Source organism: Leptodactylus fuscus, chromosome 6, assembly GCF_031893055.1.
Source record: "Leptodactylus fuscus isolate aLepFus1 chromosome 6, aLepFus1.hap2, whole genome shotgun sequence".
Classification (NCBI taxonomy): Eukaryota; Metazoa; Chordata; class Amphibia; order Anura; family Leptodactylidae; genus Leptodactylus; species Leptodactylus fuscus.
In genome coordinates, this window is record NC_134270.1 from 18,165,636 (window position 1) to 18,185,797 (window position 20,162).

Here is a 20,162-nt window from a genome sequence, read left to right on the forward strand (position 1 = left end):
TCACATCTTATCAGAAACAGGGTAGAGCGTATAGCTCACAAACACCCAGGTAGATATGCTCTTTTTCGACAAACCAACAGAACTGCCTCTGAGTTTTTTTAATTCAGGCTTTATTGATATCAGATAACGCGTTTCGGGGTATCTATGCGTACAAGCAGAACGCACCCCTTCATCAGATCTACATAGGTAACATTAAAATATAAAGTAAATAAAATAGCTCGACCGCATTATGGAGGGATTGGCCGACTCAAAGGGCAAAAATCTACCTCAGCCCTTTGAAGCCTCTAGAAGAGGCCAGCGGCGGTCCGGCAGAGGAAGAGGTCGGGGCTCCTCTCGTGGCCGTAAGAGAACCTCCTTCTAATTCTCCCACCTCTTCCCCCCCCCCCCACTATGTGGATGCCTGGCGCCAAAGTGTTCAAGACCCCTGGGTCATCCAGACGATCCAGGAGGGTTATAAAATCAATTTTATTTCCCAGCCGCCAGAGAAGATGGTAAGAACCCGCCCTCTTCAGGGCTCCATACAATTTCATCTGGAGAAATCCATTCAAGAGTACGTGGACAACGCCGCACTGGAGGTGGTACCCCGCGCAGATCAAGGCACAGGCATCTATTCTCCAGTATTCTTGGTCCCCAAGTCATCAGACGAGTGGCGCATGATCATCGATCTCAGATACCTGAATCACTTCATCCGCAAAGTGTGCTTCCATATGGAAACCATCAGGTCAGTGCTGCCATTTCTACAGCCTGGAGATCACTTCGTCACTCTGGACCTGAAGGACGCCTACCTCCACGTACCCATCTTTCCGGCACACCGAAAGTTCCTAAGGATTGCCGTATACATAGAAGGGAAAGAGAGTTCGCAGCCCTCCCGTTCGGCATATCCTCCGCCCCCCACACCTTCACAAAGGTCATAGCTCCGGTCGCTGCCGCCCTGCGCCTTCAAGGTATATTTATAGTCCCGTATCTGGACGACTGGCTTCTCAAGGCTCATTCAAAGGAGGTTCTTACCACGCAGGTGCAGACCGTTGTAGCTCTACTAAGCAAGCTGGGGTAGCTGGTAAACTGGCAGAAGTCAGTGGTTGTGCCATCAACTCAAGTTCAGTTCCTGGGACTTATTCTAGACTCTCTCAATATGACGATCTCTCTACCCTCCTTTCGCAAAAGGAAGATTGTTCGGGCGGTACAGCACTTATCTACTACACGGAGGGTCACCATCAGGACAGCCATGAAGGTCCTATGATTGATGTCCGCCACCATAGAAGCAGTTCCTTGGGCCCTATGGCACATGCACCCACTACAAGACGGGATCTTGAGAGTCTGGAACCACAGTCCTACAGGAGTACAGAAGCCTATCCAGTTAACCATCAGCACCCGGCAAACTCTGCCCTGGTGGACCCATCTGCACGATGGGAAGTCCTCGGTCCGGCCCGCCTGGACCCTGTTGACTACAGATGCCTCCCTCACAGGCTGGGGAGCTCATCTGTGGGAGACCCCGGTACAAGGTACGTGGAATCAGCGGGAGAGGACGCGCTCATCCAGCTGGCACGAGCTTACCACAGTTCATCGAGCCCTTCTGTTGTTTGCACCAGTTCTGCAGGGGAAAGCGGTCAAGGTAAGGTCGGACAATCTGGCCGCAGTCCATTATATTAACAAGCAGGGAGGAACCAGTTACCCCTCGCTCCTGCAAGTCACCAACCGGATCTTCTGGGCAGAACGGAACCTCTCCCAGCTTGCCGCGGTTCACATCCAGGGCCGCCTGAACATCCTAGCGGATCAACTCAGCAGAGGCCGCCCGACCGCAGGCGATTGGTCCTTACATCAGGACATCTTCCACTACCTGACCAGGAGGTGGGGTCTCACCGAGGTGGATCTGATGGCCACCCAATACAACGCCAAAGTAGAAAGGTTTTGCTCCCTGTACCGGGAAGACAACCCTTTGGCGGTGGATGCCCTGTCAATACCATGGAGGTGCAAGCTGGCATACGTTTTTCCTCCCATTCCGATGATTCCGAAGGTATTGGCGAAACTCAGGCAGGACCAGACCTCGGCAATAATGATCATGACGTTCTGGCCAAAAAGGGCATGGTTCACCGACCTCATCCTTATGAGTCGGGGGAACTACTGGAGGCTTCCACCAGTCAGGAACCTGGTGTCACTGAACAGTCGGCCTTGCCTAGACAAATTCAACCTCACTGCCTGGAGGTTAACCGCGCCATACACGCAGACAGAGGATTGTCCCAGGGAGTGCTAAGTACCTTAGCCCATTCAAGAGCAGAAGCAACCAATCAAAGCTACCAGAGGATCACCCGGATATTCCGAGATTGGTGTACAGGCAACCAGCGCGATCCAGACAGAGATGCAGTCCTAGAGTTCTTACAGAACGGCCTGGAGAAAGGACTAGCACCTGCCACCCTTAAAGTCCAAGTGTCAGCTCTATCTGCTCTCCTGGAGACACGGTTATCACAAGATCCTCTAGTCAAACAGTTCCTTAGGGGGGCTGCCAGGCTCCACCCCCAGGTAAGTCCCCCTGTCCCAAGGTGGGACCTGGCCACGGTTCTACAAGGGCTGTGTGCGCCCCCCTTCGAACCCTTATCTGAAGTGAACTGGAAGTACCTGTCATTTAAAGTGACTTTCCTGCTGGCAATAACCTCCGCTAAGAGAGTTGGTGAACTACAGGCCCTAGTGGCCTCTGAGCCCTTCATAACCTTCTTTCCAGACAGGGTGCAGCTGAGGTTCGTCCCAGGATTCTTGCCAAAGGTACCCACACTTCAGAATACCAACCAGGTAATTGCCTTGCCGGCTTTCTTTCCCTCGCCTGCTTCGGAGCAGGAGGCGAAGCTACACACACTGGATCTGGTAAGAGCACTACGTATTTACCTAGACCGTACAGCACCGTTCCGAAGATCAGAGAATCTTCTAGTCAATGTGTTTGGCCACAATAGAGGCTCTAAAGCAGTGGTTCTCAACCTGTGGGTCGCGACCCCAGCGGGGGTCGAACAACCAAAACACAGGGGTCGCCTAAAGCCATCGGAAAATACATATTTTCCGTGGGACATTCACGATTTCGGTGACGTGTCCCACGGTCCCGGTTGGAGGGAGGTATGTCCCGATTTCAACTCGGATCTGTGTCCAGAGGACGCAGATCTGAGTTGAATACAGACGCGGCTAAAGCAAGGAGCTGTCACAGTTCAACTCCTTGCTTTGCCGCTGCTAGTCGCTGTGTAGACGTCACATCGCGCCTACAACTGTTAGAGAGAGAGAGATAGAGCGGCAGGGGGAGCGAGGAGAAGGTAAGTTTAATGTGTACACTGAGGTGGAACGTGAAACTGGGGGTAGAGATGGAGGAGACATGAATCTGGGGGCAAAGATGGAGGGGACATGAATCTGGGGGCAGAGATGAGGGGACATGTATCTGGGGACAGAGATGGAGGGGACATGAATCTGGGGGCAGAGATGGAGGGGACATGAATCTGGGGGCAGAGATGAGGGGACATGTATCTGCGGACAGAGATGGAGGGGACATGAATCTGGGGGCAGAGATGGAGGGGGGACATGAATCTGGGGGCAGAGATGGAGGGGACATGAAACTGGAGGCAGAGCTTTTGTGATTAATCACTATGTTTAAATTATGTTTGATTTGTAGCAATGAGAATACATAATGCATATCAGGTATTTACATTCTGAATCATAACTGTAGCAAAATTAAGGCCTGTTGACACGGGCACAGAGGGGGCAGATTATGGCGCGAAATCCACGTCATAATCCGCCCCCTCACAATGGAGGTCTATTTAGGCCGCCAGGCTTGTTTTTTGCGTGAGCGGCATGCTGCCGCTCACGGAAAAAAAAAGCGAGCTGCCTTTTCTCCGACAGCAACCTCCGGAGTCGGCCCATTAATTTGAGCCATCTCCGGGGGGGGAAGCTGCGACAGTCGTGGCAAGCATGTTTTGACCCGAGAGTGACACGGCTCCCCGCGTCACTCTCAGTGCCTAAATCCGCTATACCGCCCACTGTGTGAACTAGCCCTTACAGTTATGAAGTAGCCACCAAAATTATTTTTTGGTTTGGGGTCACCGCAACATGAGGAACGGTATTGCGGGGTCACGGCATTAGAAAGGTTGAGAACCACTGCTCTAAAGCATCTAAGGCAACCCTGTCAAGATGGATCAGAGAGGCCATTAGCTGTTCCCTACGGGCCCAAGAGCTTCCTGTTCCACAATTTTTACAAGCTCATGCCACCCGAGCAGTGGCGACATCTTGGGCAGAGACATGGTTCCTCTCCTTAGAGCAAATATGTGCGGCAGCCTCTTGGAGCTCACAATTGACTTTTGCCAAACATTACAGACTGGACTGGCGTAGGGCCGATGCTACAGCATTTGGGCACTCCGTCTTGGCATCAGCCTGCCAGGATGACCCGCCCTAGGGAAAACAATACTTGTTAAATCCCCAGTTGTGCTGCTGTTGGGCGTAGGGGGAAAGAAGGATTATGAATGATAAACTGTTTCCCCTTAGCCCAAACAGCAGCACAAGGCTCCTTCCCTAGGAGGTACTGTTGTACAGATTCTATGTGTGTGTACCACTTTGTAATTGCTCTTTATATACTATACTTGATACTAACACAAGGGAGGAGCAGGTCTTCTGGCCTCTTATAGGGGTCAAAGCTGTTAGGTAATTAAAAATTCCACCTGTCCTAACAGCTCATAGGGGCAGGAATACCCCAGTTGTGCTGCTGTTTGGGCTAAGGGAAAACAGATTATCATTCATAATCCTTCTTTTTGAATCACCCTGTAGTAAGGACTATGTAGCAGAATACGGCAAAAATGCTTGTAAAATGCCAGGCTAGTGGGGGAAAGTCATTGGACCTAATTATAGTCAGTGGGATTGGTCAAACACAGTTGGGATTCTTCATAGAAACCAATGTTTCAATTATACTATCATTGTTCTTCTCCTGTAATGCAACAAAACAAGAGGAATAACAATGTTTATGTGAACAGAGCCTAAGTCAGTTAATCACCAAATTTCGCTCAATGCTTTGTAATTTGTATGGACATTATTATATAGAAATGCTATAAAATCTCAATATAATGTTAATGATATAATATTCATACATTATAAAATCAGTTTTCTTCTTGGCAGATATCTGTACCAGGAGCTCAGAGGGACATCTCATATCTTCAGATTGTAAAGAAGATGATAGTGGTATCACACAATATACATATGAAGAACATGCCAGTACCCCAGATATACCCTCAGCCCTTCACAGCAAAGGTCTATCTTCTAATCAGAGAACTCACAAAGGGGAGAAACCATATTCATGTTCAGAATGTGGGAGATGTTTTAAATGGAGTTCAGTTCTTGTGGTACATAGGAGAATTCACACAGGGGAGAAGCCATATTCATGTCTAGAATGTGGGAAATGTTTTACGCAGAGATCAGATCTTGTTAAACATCAGAGAGCTCACACAGGGGAGAAGCCATATTCATGTTCAGAATGTGGGAAATGTTTTGCGAAGAAATCAGTACTTTTGGGACATAAGAAAACCCACACAGGGGAGAAGCCACATTTATGTTCAGAATGTGGAAAATGTTTTACATGTAAATCAACTCTTGTTTCACATCAGAGAACTCACACAGGGGAGAAGCCACATTTATGTTCAGAATGTGGGAAACGTTTTTCACGTAAATTAAAGCTTGTGCAACATCAGAAAACTCACACAGGGGAGAAGCCACATTTATGTTCAGAATGTGGGAAAAGTTTTACATATAAATCAGCTCTTGTGATCCATAAGAGGACTCACACAGGGGAGAAGCCATATTCATGTCCAGAATGTGGGAAATGTTTTCCATATGAATCAAATCTTGTTAAACATCAGAAAACTCACACAGGGGAGAAGCCATATTCATGTCCAGAATGTGGGAAATTTTTTACATATAAATCAAATTTTCTTAAACATCAGAGAACTCATACAGGGGGTTAACTGTTGTCATGTTCAGAAAATTTGATTTTGGGAGACATTCAACAAAAATCTTTTGTTAGACAATTGTGAGGGATAACGCTTTGCCAAGCTACTTGTCCTACCTGCAATCCCCCCTCTTACCTTCCACTCACCACCTGTGAGTACCAGAGTTCATAAGATAACATGAAACAAAATTTGTAAATTTTATACATTTATTAACCCAAGTGGGTTTTCAATAGCCGCTAAGATACATAGAATATACATCAGTGGATGTTCAGGCATATACAGGTGAAAATATGCAAAACAGTTCAGAAATAAAATAGGATTAAAATTTAAAACTACTGCCAAGAAAAGTTTGGAGTCTGGTTCAGAGGCATCTTCTGTTTAGCCTTAGGGCACTTCCTTATGTCCACAACAGGACATATGTGTCCTTACATCTCCCCCAGGATAAGAGCCCCCTTCCCTCTCTGGACTGACCATATAACTTGGTTAGTGTCTTACCTGTGTGATGTCAGCAGGAGAAGAGGCCCAGCCAAAATCCTTGGACCAGAAAACTATATACAACAATAACAAAACACAACAACAATAGACACCAAGAGTTTCTCCCCAGATCCCCTTGGGTAGGGAGTTCAGTGTTTCAGGCCTGTTCCATGCTCACAACGGTGCCGGGTTGGATTTGACGCGTGTATTCAAGTCTTGCATATCCAAGGAATTTTTCGGTGTGACTGCCCTCCCATGGCTTCATAAGCGCTATTGGTTGGACAGTACAACTCATGTGCTCCACCTATGTCATGCACCAGGTACTCTGATCTTGTTGACTCTATGGTGCTGCGACAGAGCATGTGTTACTCCCCCAGGCCTTTCCCTATTGCCCGCCTGCTGTTCCTTGTCCCTCCCCCTCCTATGTAAGGGCTCTGTAGATAATTTGTTCTGTTCTTAACAAAACTTCAATAAAATTCTTAATGTTACAATAAAATACAAGTCTTTTATGTTCAGAATGCGGGACGTGTATAATATATATGGTGACTTATGTTTTTTCTTATAAAATAAATATTTTGGTTTTGCAACGCCATATTCTAAGAGCTACAACTTTTTAATTTTTCAATTGATCGAGCTTTGTAGGGACTTATATTTTGCAGGACAAGGTGTGGGGAACATTTTGTTAAACCTTTTTTTTCACATTTACATTTTTACTAAGGGACGAACCTGCAATATCTTGATCACTTGTACAATACAGTGCAATACTTCTGTAACACTGATATTCAGATTTTTACATGCTAGTGCAGGAGGCCACAGAAAAGCTTCACGCTGTCATAGCAACTATTCCACACACCATGGAAGGTCTATGGGCTGGCACAGCGAACCCCTTTTAGAAGTTATATGTAATAAAGAATCCCACCGAGAGACAATAAATCTTTTGCGTGATTGCTTTTAATGCTCGAGGATTTTTACAAGGCTTGGTGAAAACGAAAATAAACGTTTTCGGCCAGGATGGCCTTCATCAGACTCGTTTCTGGTTTTTGAAGAGTTTTAGATGTTAGAAAGATCCCCAAGGGAGATGTATGAGCCCTCAATATAGTATTTCTAGGTTCAATTTGTAAAAAGTGATGGGGTATCAATGTTTCAATAGGTCTGGACCTATGTAGTCGTGGCTGACTCAGACACTCGTGTCATATAATCTACAGAACAGGCAGTAGTTATATTCTGTTCATCCCACTGGTGGCTATAGCATTGGTGGTGCAGTGTGCCCTGGGAGATGCGAGATGTGTCCTCTATCATTGGTGGCATCACCAATATAGGAGCGGAAGCTCCTATAAGTAACTCCATTCTCAGTACTGAACAGTCTACATTGGTGTTGCTCCTGACAGATCCTGCCTTCAGTAACTCCGTTCTAGTTGCAACCCTTCCATTAGCCTATGTTTCCTGCATCTGCCTCCTCCTGTGTAACTCTGCACTGTCCTGAATAGCTCCGCCCACACAAGAGTCTGATCACATGGTCATGACATCATCGAAGGTCCTTTAGTTCACTAGGATTCTGTATCTTCCGTGCACAGGCGGAGGTCGGTATGTGTGTGTATAAATATATATGTAATGTGTGTGTATGATATACATACACAATGTGTGTTGGAGGGCTATATATATATATATATATATATATATATATATATATATTTATATATAATACTTGTATATGATTATATATAATGTGTATGTAACTTGTGTATGTATATAGTGGGGAAGTTAGCTCGGTAGAAGCAGTGGTGTGGACTCAAACAGTGAAGAAGGGGACACAAAATGTGCAGCAAACTGGTTTATTTAGAAAAAAAAACTGGAAAATAAATAAACCTTCACTTCAGGCTTAAAATGAGCAAAACAAAATACAACCTTAACCTCTGCAAAAACAAAATAAAAACCTGCTCGTCTGAGCTAAACAGAACGGATAACCTAACTATAGGTGTGGCTTACTTCCAGCCACACAAACAAAATAAGCACAACTTTGTCTTACCGGACTCAGGGTGACAGGACAGAACCATACACCTGCTTTCACCTCATGGAACTGCCCTGGAACACAAGTTCTGCAGCCTTTTCTGGGCCAGTAATGAGCTAAGGACTCACACCTGGAGCTGGGACCTACTCAAAACCTGCCCTGGACCACATATAAGTTAAAAACCTGGGGGAGATATAGCGAGATTCCAGCACTTTGCCTGTGACCTTCTCACTATATACATATATATATATATATATATATATATATTTATATATATATCAAACATTATTTAATAGAACTTTAAATTCTGCATTCTAATGGCTGGATTCACATAGATGCATAAAAAAAAAAAATGCAGTGTCTACGCCACGGGGGGGCCCAGCCTTAGGCCCGGTTGACATCTGCATTCTGGTTTCCATTCGGGAAGTCTGTTTGGGCACCCCATGAACAGAAACCTACACGAATTAAAACGTAGTTACTGAAGGAAACCACATGGACCCCATGGCTATAATGGGGTCTGTGTGGTTTCCACTCGGTTTCCCTGGTTTCCATTAGGGGTATCCACAAGTAGACTTCTCGAACGGAAATCCAAACACAGATGTTAATGGGGTCTTAAAGGGGTTTTTGTTACACCAAGAGTAGGTAACCTAATTCTAATATTGATGACACCTACACTAAAGTCATACCACATACTGTAACATAGGGGTGCTGTCATACTGTGCTCCCGGACACATACGTTAACCACTATTTGCCTGGGTACATGCGTACTTTTCCAGTAGAAGCAATGTCAGTACATGTGTAACCTACAACTATAGGTAAATGTATGTGACTGTGGGCAGAGTGAGCAGGATTGTGACACACGATGTACCTGGATGCTGCATCCAGTCCCTGGACACTGGTACTTTCACTTTTTTGTAAGTGAAATGCGGTTTAATTTCAGCCACTTTTAATTCCTGACTGTGCGGCAACAGCAAAACCCCAGCCAGGAATTAATGAGTGTCACACTTACCCCAAATTGAAAGCACTGGTGCAAGGGGACTAGATTTAGCTGTAGCCGCATCTGGGTACACAGTGTGTCACCACCTGAAAAGAAACACCATCAGGGAAAGTTCACACGGGGTTTTTTGGACCGGAACCTGGGGCGGAGGCTGCCTCAGGTTTTGGCCCAAAATACGGGAGCTGAGGGGCCACACGGTGCACCGGCATGCAGTTGCGCCCTTCTCTCCAGATTAGGCCCCAATGAATGGGTCTAATTGGGAGGGAGTGTCTTCAGGCAGGCGAATCCACCTGAAAGAATGAGCATGTTGCTTCTTTTTCTGGGAGCCGGAACAAACGGCTCCCATTGATTTCAATGGGAGCCGTCTTTTTGGTCAGTATTTTGAGGCAGATACGGCCTCAAAAGCCTGACCAAAAAACCTTGTGTGAACTTACCCTAAGGCTGAGGCCCCACGTTGCGGAAATGCAGCTTTTCTGTTGCAGATTTTGCTGCATTTTTTTTTACAACCAAAACCAAGAATGGCTACTAAAGGAATGAGAAATATAAAGGAAGCTCCTATATACCTTCTGCTCAATCCACTGCTGGCTTTGGCTAAAAAAAACTGCAACAAAACCACTGTGTTTCTGCAATGTGGGGTCTCAGCATTAGGCCTTAGACCTGGTTCACATCTGCGTTCGGTATTCCATTCGGGGAGTCCACTTGGGGACCCCCCGAACAAAATACCGAACGCATTGACAGGTGGTGAGCAATGAAAACACAAAGACCCCATAGACTATAATGGGGTCTGTGTGTTTTCTACATGGTGTCCACATGAGTTATGCGGAGAGGACCGTTGTTCATGAAGTACTTTCCTCTCTGCATGTTCTGTGCGGACAGCGCACAGAAAACATATGGACCCCATTATAGCCTATGGGGTCCGTGTGCTTTCACTGCTCACCGCTTGTCAGTGCGTTTGGTATTTTCTTTAGGAGGGGGGGTCCCCATGCGGACACCCCGAACAGAATACCGAATGCAGATGTGAACCAGGCTTAAGACGTCTCCTGCACACAAATGGCATGGATGTGGTTATCACTGACTTATACATTAAAAATCAATATACAGAACCAGAACTGCAGACAGCTATAGGATAGATATAGGATCTGCTTCATAATTTGCAACTCTTCAGTTTGGCAAAAAAAATTAAACAAAAAGAACGTCTGTGTGTATGAGACCATTGAAATGCACAGGTCCATACTTCTAGCCTCAGTTGTGGATACAAAGTCTGGTCATGTGCATTACAGCTTAGGCTTGGTTCACATATGCTGATGTGTTCCGTCTGTAAGGGTCCACATAAGGACCCCTACAGATGGAACACAAGCGCAACTGCAAGCGCTGTGCAGTTAAAGCGCACGGGCCCCATAGACTATAATGGGGTCTGTGTGCTTGCCGCGCACTGCCCGCACGAACGATTCCTCATGCGGACCCTTACGGACGGAACACATCAGCATGTGTGAACCGGGCATTAGTAACTCCATGTGTCTCATAGTAATAGTAGTTAACCCCATCATGTCTCTCACATTAACCCCTGTGTACCTCACATAAGGGTTACTGATATGTGAGACATATGTAGGTAATAATTAGGTATCTTCATTAGTGAGGACCTTCATTAGTACCCCCATGTGTCTCATATATTAGTAACCCTTATGTGAGGTACACAGGGGTTAATATGAGAGACATGATGGGGTTAATTGTTATTAATGTGAGGCACATGGAGTTACTAAAACTAAATGAATAACCCCAAATACCTGACATTAATAGAAATAATAATTCCAGTGTACCTGTGTTTTTCTTTCTTACTTTCACTTTCCTGTACGGAGCTCTTCTATCATCTCCTCCTCCTGGGGGAGACTTTGCAGGGTGCAGAGCAGGAGCTGAGCAAGGCTTCAGACGGCACCAAAGTCCTTGCTGAACTGTAGGCGGGGCCGAGGCGGGGCTATATCATCATAGAGCAGCTCATACACAGCCTTCCCCCGAAGTCCCTGCTTGCACGGCCGCTGCGCAGCTACAAGTGACCACATAGCCCAGCGGCCGATGCACAGTGAGTGACCCGACTGTCTGTCAGTGAGAACAGATGGTCGGTCACTGGATAAACATAATGCTGAAATATCAGACAGCGCAGGGGGCCCCTTAAGCTGTGGGGGCCCTGAGGCAATTGCCCAGTTTGCCCCCCTTAAAGCTGGTTATGGTAAATTATTATATTTAGGAGACTTTTCAGGTCCCAGAGTATTAAAGGTGGAGGCCCAGGGGAGGTGAAAAGGTAATTTATACTTTCCTAAACCACTTTTGGGCCTCCTCACAGCATCTGGCGCTCTCCTGGTGATGTCATATGCCTAGGATCACCACTGAGGCCTGTGATTTGGCCAAAGCAGTCACATGGGCAAAAAATGTTTTGTATTTTTTTACTTGGGCCTCCGTCTATTATATCTGAAGAGACCTAAAAGTATAATAATTTCACTTCCAGTTTTATCAGAACTTGTTCAATCTGAAACACATCTTGTTAGGTTCGCCCATCTCTAAGTAAGACCATGTAGTGACAGTGATGCAATAATATGTCACCATGTGCTACATAGACGTGAGATACAGTTACTTCAAGCTGTAAGAAGGGGTTACAGAAGCTTATTCACATTACACTTTGTCAACTATCCACAGGAGAGAGAATATACAAGATCTACCCCGTATTATCTCCTCATGTTATATCTTATTATCTCCAGGAATTGTTTAGATATACATGGGATTGTGTATGATTTTACAATGACTTATATTTAGAGATGAGCCGATCCGAACAGCACGCACGCATAGAAACGAATGGACGTAGCCGGCACGCGGGGGGTTAAGCGGCCAGCCGCCGTCAAAGCGGAAGTACCAGGTGCATCCATTCATTTCTATGGAGCGTGCTGTTCAGATCAGCTGATCAGAACAGTACTTGCTCATCTCTACTTATATTCTTTCCATTCATGTTCTTACAGTATAGGATCCTCTCAGTGGATAAGGACAAGATGGCGGAGAAAATATTACATCTCACCTTAGAGATCCTGCACCAGCTTACTGGAGAGGTGAGAGATTCTGATGATGTCACATTACATCATTCTTATCTATAGTAATAACAGATGATATGACTGGAGAGGTGAGGGACTCTGGGAATGGATGGAGTGATATTTATTAATGTGTCTCTCCATAAACAGGATTACACAGTAGTGAAGAAGACCTCTAGTGGGCGCTGTCAGGCTCCTGTATCTGAAGGATGGGGGAGAACCCCGAGCCCAATCCCGGGGCCCCCACCTCACTCCCTGATACATGAGGAGATCAATGGGCAGAAGATCCTAGAACTCACCAACAAGATGATTGAGCTGCTGACTGGAGAGGTGACACTGCTGGGAATGCTGGGACATTATACAGGAGCGCTATGAAGGGATCTGGTGATGGCTGTATCATTGTGTTGTCAGGTTCCTATAAGGTGTCAGGATGTCACTGTCTATTTCTCCATGGAGGAGTGGGAGTATTTAGAAGGACACAAAGATGTGTACAAGGAGGTGATGATGGAGGATCAGCAGCCCCTCACATCAGCAGGTAATAGACATGACTAAATACACACGGCCTCTCATTATCTGTATGGAAAGAATGAATTCAGTCCCTGTATGTGTTTCCTCCAGTTCCATCCAGTAAGAGAACATCACCGGAGAGATGTCCCAGTCCTCTTCTACCACAGGACTGTAAGGAAGAAAATGTCCTCCAGGATGATCAGGTAGATGGAGATAGGGTGACATGAAATCTTCCTCTGCCCTGTAGAAGGGCTGTGAAGGTCTTGTGGTCAGTCTGGTTTTATCCCACAGTATTAGATGTTTTCTACTTGTGTAATGAGAAAGGTGGAGATGGCAGGATAAAGCTGACCATAGACATGACATGTTGTCTGGATCTTCTCACAGTTTTCTGGCTATGGAGGCTGCTGGATGAGTAGTGGAGCAATGGAGAGATGTCCAAGTCCTCTTCTACCACAGGACTGTAAGGAAGAAAATGTCCTCCAGGATGATCAGGTAGATGGAGATAAGGTGACATGAAATCTTCCTCTGCCCTGTAGATGGGCTGTGAAGGTCTCGTGGTCAGTCTGGTTTTATCCCACAGTACCGCATGACTGCCGATTGTTCCCCGCTCCAGCCGCTGCATAAGACATCCCCCGAAAATAAGAAAGGTCATATATTTCATTAGATAATTAATTATAAGAGACTGTCTTATTTTCGGGGAAACAGGGTATTAGATGTTTTCTACTTGTGTAATGAGAAAAGTGGAGATGGCAGGATAAAGCTGACCATAGACATGACATGTTGTCTGGATCTTCTCACAGTTTTCTGGCTATGGAGGCTGCTGGATGAGTAGTGGAGCAATGGAGAGATGTCCCAGTCCTCTTCTACCACAGGATTGTAAGGAAGAAAATGTCCTCCAGGATGATCAGGTAGATGACAACATGGAGGATTTATTGAGGAGACCTGCAGCTATTTGGTCAGATAACTCCTGCTGTAATTTTTGGTGGTCATGATAATGAATGATCTTTTCTTCTCCTATAAAACATCCCACGTGACTTCTCCATCCATCTGGTGACTTTTACAATATTTGTTTCACAGCTTTTGTATCCGGGCGAAGATTTGAATAATATTAATGCTCCGGAGACATATGTGAAGAGTGATGAGGAGAGTAAGGAGGACATTCCTACAGGTGACCGCCCAGGTAAGTAGTAACTAGAGCTGAGGAATCCGTTTGTTATGAGCTGTGTTCGCTATGAATATTTCAAATAGTTTGGGTTCAAGCAAACCTGAAGTTTTTGGGTTTGCCACCATAGAGAAACCTGTAATAGAAATAATACAAAGACAAGCCAGTGATCCTTCAATAGGCTTCTAACTGTCATGACAAAGGATTGCCACCCTGAATTGTGTTGCAGGGGCAAGCAATCCACCCCAAAATGGCAGCACCAATGCACCTTTGAGAAAATGACATCTTAATCAGTTCTGATCAAGGTGCTGGGGTGGGAGGAGGTGCTTAATTCCAATAAACCCTGGGGGCACTGATTGTGGGCATTGCTACTGGGTCTCTGCTGTATAAAACAGTTGAGACAATGTAACTATGGTGGCCGCTCAGCTCTTGAGTGGTTTCCATATTTAAATACCAGACATCTGCTGTACTATTACAGTGGATGTCGAGAAAGGGTTAAAGGAGCTCTATCAGCAAAATTATGCTGTATGAGCCCCACATATGCCTGAATAGCGTTCACTTACTGTGCACGGTGGGCGGTTCGTGCACTGATGGATGTCATCTTTGGTTCCACCTTCCTCTGGTGTCTTCTTACAGCGACGTCCACCTTCCACGCCTTCTTCTTCTTTTAACCAGCGGGTTGTGTTTAAATCCCACGAGTGCGCAGTAGTTCTAATGAGAACTGAACATACTGAGTATGCTCAGTCCCCCTTAGAACTTTGACAAAAATGGCGCCGGACCATGATCAGTAGCGCTCTGGAGGGAGCGCTACTGCTCACGCGCGGGATTTAAACACAACCCTCCGGTGAAAAGAAGAATAAGAAGGCATGGAAGGAGGACGTCGCTGGAAGAAGATACCAGAGGAACGCGGGACTAAAGATGATGTCCACCAGAGCACGAACCGCCCACCGTGCATGGTTAGCATAATTTGCATATATGTTTTTACGGTCTTAGTTTAAAACAGGGGGGCTTTTAATACCATTAGCAGTGACTTTTTAAAGGCTATTCAGGCATATGTGGGGCTCATACGGCATAATTTTGCTGATAGAGCCCCTTTAAGTGCTTTAAATGTGAATAAATGGAAAACAGACACTGACATTTTTTCCTGCTATAAATCCTGAGCAGATTATACAGCAATAGGAAATGAAGTGATAGCACATTTACCAAATTTATTCTGGCACAACAGACCCCGTTCATGAAAATTCCAACTTACACAAACACCCAGGTAGATATGCTCTTTTTCGACAGAGGGTTCCTCTCTAAGTGGGGATGGTTACAGCTGCAGAAAATTCTCCCCAAGGTGTGTATCAGCAATGGAAAAAAGGACCAGACATGGACCCGCCGGGAGACCAAGTCACAGGAATTGCGCTTCCACCACAATATAATTCATAACGGCTTTATTTGGCAAAACAACACTACGCGTTTCGGGCTTCGCACAGCCCTTTATCAAGTGTTTTCACTGCATTAAAAAATAGACATAACTACAAATCAAATGATGCACCATGTATACATGTAAGACCATTGTTTTAAAACCTTCAAGAGTAAAAAAAAAATCCAATAGATTCCTATTAGCACATTAGTTGCTATAAAACAGGTGGAATCTGGAATCATCGTCACCACATCCTACTGGTGACATGTAGAACATTAAATACAATAAATAAGACACCTAAAAATTGTGTGTATATATTATATTAATATATATAAAAGACCTCTAAGGTCACAATAGATTAGTCTTTATTATACAGCTATAAAGAGCACAGTCTGTTGATAAAAGCCAAGACAGTCCAGGCTATAGAGAGTTAAAGCAACTTGCCCATATAGGAAAAAAATTGCTTTACTTTGTTGTTTCCTGAGGATCACGATGTTCTTTATACACTAAAAATTAACCGAGCAAAGTCCCCCACAAAAGATAAAAGGTACATATAAGGTATTTACCTGTATGTCCGTGCCAGATGGATACTGGACACGGCTCCAAGAGCATATTCATATACCCATAGTAGGCAGTCCTTACGTGTTTGCGGTTTTACACGCATGTGTATTGTCATGTCCCTACCCAATTCGCATCTTATGTTACACTATGTAAGCACATTTGGCTTTTGCAATATAAAAGTTACTGTGGTGGTTCCTATGGGCAATAAGCCAGTCTTGCTTTGATTTTTAGCCTCTGACCATTTACCACTGATGTTCCTAGAAGTACAGGCCGCTGCTTTTGCACCTTCCTTTCCCCCTAAGCCCAACAGCAGCACAACTGGGGTATTCCTGCCCCTATGAGGTGTTAGGACAGCTGGAATTTTTAATTACCTAACAGCTTTGACCCCTATAAGAGGCCGGAAGACCTGCTCCTCCCTTGTGTTTTTTTCTGTCCTGTGGGACAGGACAGGTGGTCAGGGGGGAGCAGGGGTTCTGACCTCTCATAGGGGTCTGCTTCTCTCCCCCCTCTTACCTGACAGCTGAAGACTTTTTCTTTTTTCTTGCTCCTTTGTTCTTCTGCAGCTGCTTCGTCTCCCCCCGCCGGGGGAGCACTTTGGCTTACACGCGCGCTTGGCCGCATCTGCTGCGCTGCCGGGGTTCCCTGTGCGGGGAGGAACTTCCGGACCTAGGAACCTTTCTTTAGGTTCCCGGGTCCGCCGGCTGGGGTGTCCGCCGCGCATGCGCAGTAGCGCGAGGCGGCCCAAAAAAACCCCTAGACACTAGTGTTTTGCCGGAGAAAGTTCAGGGGGGAGTCCCCCTCCCCTCCCTTGAGGGTCCTGCAGCCTAGAAGTCTGCCCCCCCCCCCACCTTTAGCCTCTATCTAAACTTTGACCCCTGAGAAAGGAGGGGGGCGTTTCCCTCCTGAGTCCCCGCCCCCTGGCCTATAAATTCCCCTCCTACCCACCATTCAGTGTTTGTCACTCCGGTTACAAGCAGCACGAAGAAGCTCCTGGCAGTTATTCGTGTCCTGTGGAAAGCTAACTTTCTACGCTGAGTGAGGTTTGGTGGAGGTGGCCGGGGGGGGGGAAGGGGAGTATCCCCACCATGGGGGCAAGTTTGTTAGTATTGTTGTTTCTCTCTTCTCCACAGTATGTCTTCTTCTTCCTCCTCCGCCATTCCTCCACAGAGGAAAGCAGTTTCAAAGAGAAAGCACCTTGCGTGTGCCACCTGCAGAATCCCTCTTCCGGATGACTCCCAGTACCGGTTTTGCCAGGGATGTAGAGCTCCCTCCTCTGAGGCGACCCCCATGTGTGAGATGGTATCCTGGGTGAAGGGATTTGTCCAGGATTCCACCTGGCCAAGAGACCGCGCCTGGAGTGTGAATTGTCCCTCCCGCCCTTGGAGAACCTGCGCCTCAGAGATGTGGAGTCGCCATCGGATTCTGAGGAGGAGAAGGAGATCTTCCCTATGGAGAAGATGTTGAAATTGTTCAGAGCACTCAGGATCAGAGACCGGGAGGGTGGAGAAGGCTCAAGCCGCAGGTCCCGTACCTTCAAGCCTTCCTTAGAGATGCTCCGCCTGATGGAAGGGGAATGGAGGCGCCCAGAAAAATCCTTTGCCCCATCTAGGCGTTTTAAAACCCTATTCCCTGTCTCTGAAAGTCAGCTAAAGGTGTAGGGCTCTCCACCTAAAGTGGATATGGCTGTCGCTAAATTATCAAGACGCACGGTCCTCCCGACTGAAGACGGGTCAAGTCTGAGGGATCCTATGGATCGACGGGTGGATTGATCCCTGAGGCGAGTGTATTCGGCCTTCTCTGCTCAGGCCTCTCTTGGCATTCTCGCCAATGAAGTTGCCACTGGCCTGCGGGCAGAGCTCTCGTCTCTGGCCAAAGACATTGACTCCGGAGTGGATCGGGACGACCTCCTAGCGGCGATGTCGGACATCACCTTGCTGGTAGACCACTTAACGGAGGCTACCCATTTCCAGACCCGTCTGGCCGCTAGATCTATGGTGTTAGCCGGCCCCTGTGGCTGAAGCCCTAGAGAGCTGACCTCACCTCTAAGAACAGCCTGTGTAGCCTCCCCTTTGAACCCGGCCGGCTGTTCGGGAAGGAGCTCGACCGCATTATGGAGGGATTGGCTGACTCCAAGGGCAAAAATCTACCTCAACCCTTTGAAGGACAGAGCTCCTCCTTTCGGGGTCGGGGAGCCTCTAGAAGAGGAACCAGAGGCCAGCGGCGGTCCGGCAGAGGAAGAGGTCGGGGTTCCTCTCATGGCCGTAAGAGAACCTCCTTCTAATTCTCCCACCTCTTCCCAAACCCCCTCTCCACCCCACCCCTATAGTGGGCGGTTGTCTTTACCACTATGTGGATGCCTGGCGCCAAAGTGTTCAGGACCCCTGGGTCATCCAGACGATCCAGGAGGGTTATATAATCAATTTTATTTCCCAGCCGCTAGAGAAGATGGTAAGAACCCGCCCTCTTCAGGGCTCCAAACAATTTCATCTGGAGAAATCCATTCAAGAGTACGTGGACAAGGCCGCGCTGGAGGTGGTACCCCATGCAGATCAAGGCACAGGCGTCTATTCTCCAGTCTTCTTGGTCCCCAAGTCATCAGACGAGTGGCACATGATCATCGATCTCAGATACCTGAATCACTTCATCCGCAAAGTGCGCTTCCGTATGGAAACCATCAGGTCAGTGCTGCCATTTCTACAGCCTGGAGATCACTTCGTCACTCTGGACCTGAAGGACGCCTACCTCCACGTACCCATCTTTCCGGCACACCGAAAGTTCCTAAGGAATGCCGTATACATAGAAGGGAAAGAGGCGCACTTTCAGTTCACAGCCCTCCCGTTCGGCATATCCTCCGCCCCCCACACCTTCACAAAGGTCATAGCTCCAGTCGCTGCCGCCCTGCGCCTTCAAGGCATATTTATAGTCCCGTATCTGGACAACTGGCTTCTCAAGGCTCATTCAAAGGAGGTTCTTACCACGCAGGTGCAGACCGTTGTAGCTCTACTAAGCAAGCTGGGGTGGCTGGTAAACTGGCAGAAGTCAGTGGTGGTGCCATCAACTCAAGTTCAGTTCCTGGGACTTATTCTAGACTCTCTCAATATGACGATCTCTCTACCCTCCTCTCGCAAAAGGAAGATTGCTCGGGCGGTACATCACTTATCTACTACACGGAGGGTCACCATCAGGACAGCCATGAAGGTCCTATGATTGATGTCCGCCACCATAGAAGCAGTTCCTTGGGCCCTATGGCACATGCGCCCACTACAAGACGAGATCTTGAGAGTCTGGAACCACAGTCCTACAGGAGTACAGAAGCCTATCCAGTTAACCATCAGCACCCGGCAAACTCTGCCCTGGTGGACCCATCTGCACTACGGGAAGTCCTCGGTACGGCCTGCCTGGACCCTGTTGACTACAGATGCCTCCCTCACAGGCTGGGGAGCTCATCTGTGGGAGACCCCAGTACAAGGTACGTGGAATCAGCGGGAGAGGACGCGCTCATCCAGCTGGTACGAGCTTACCACAGTTCATTGAGCCCTTGTTAGGATCGGGTCTCGCAGGGTTCCATCACGGCGCACAGCGCCACCTGCGGGTCAATCCAACTCTCGCCCTCGGCCCCATGCAGTGAGGTGACTGGAGTCTAAGTCCAGTTTTTTCCCTTCTGAGCATGCTCAGATATTTTGGAGCCGCTCACAGACTAAGTGCCATTTCTCCCCAACTGAGCATGCTCGGACCTTTTGGAGCCACTCACAGCCTAAGTGCCAGTTCTCCCCGACTGAGCGTGAGCGGTGAGGTCATGGCCACTGCCCCTATTGGGCGGAGACTTCCCTTTAAAAAGAGTGAGTCGACGCCCGCCTGGCGCTTACACTTTATCTGAAATTTGTAGTCCTAATGACAGTAGTCCCAGGGAGAGTCTCCATTGTTCAGGCAGGTTGCAGTATAGGGTGCTATTAGATAGACCAGTAAATCCTGAACTGACAGCTCTACACCAAGGCCTGGAGCAATAGACATTGT

The 20,162-nt window shown here is 47.1% G+C and overlaps 1 protein-coding gene and 1 pseudogene across 1 annotated transcript in view; both read left to right on the forward strand.

Moving 5' to 3' along the window:
- LOC142210357 (uncharacterized) overlaps positions 1-20,162 on the forward strand; it is a 341,635-nt gene that overhangs the window by 176,996 nt on the left and 144,477 nt on the right. The gene's annotated exons all lie outside the window — the stretch shown is intronic.
- The window catches only part of LOC142210348 (uncharacterized), a 257,779-nt pseudogene that overhangs the window by 112,177 nt on the left and 125,440 nt on the right, over positions 1-20,162 (forward strand).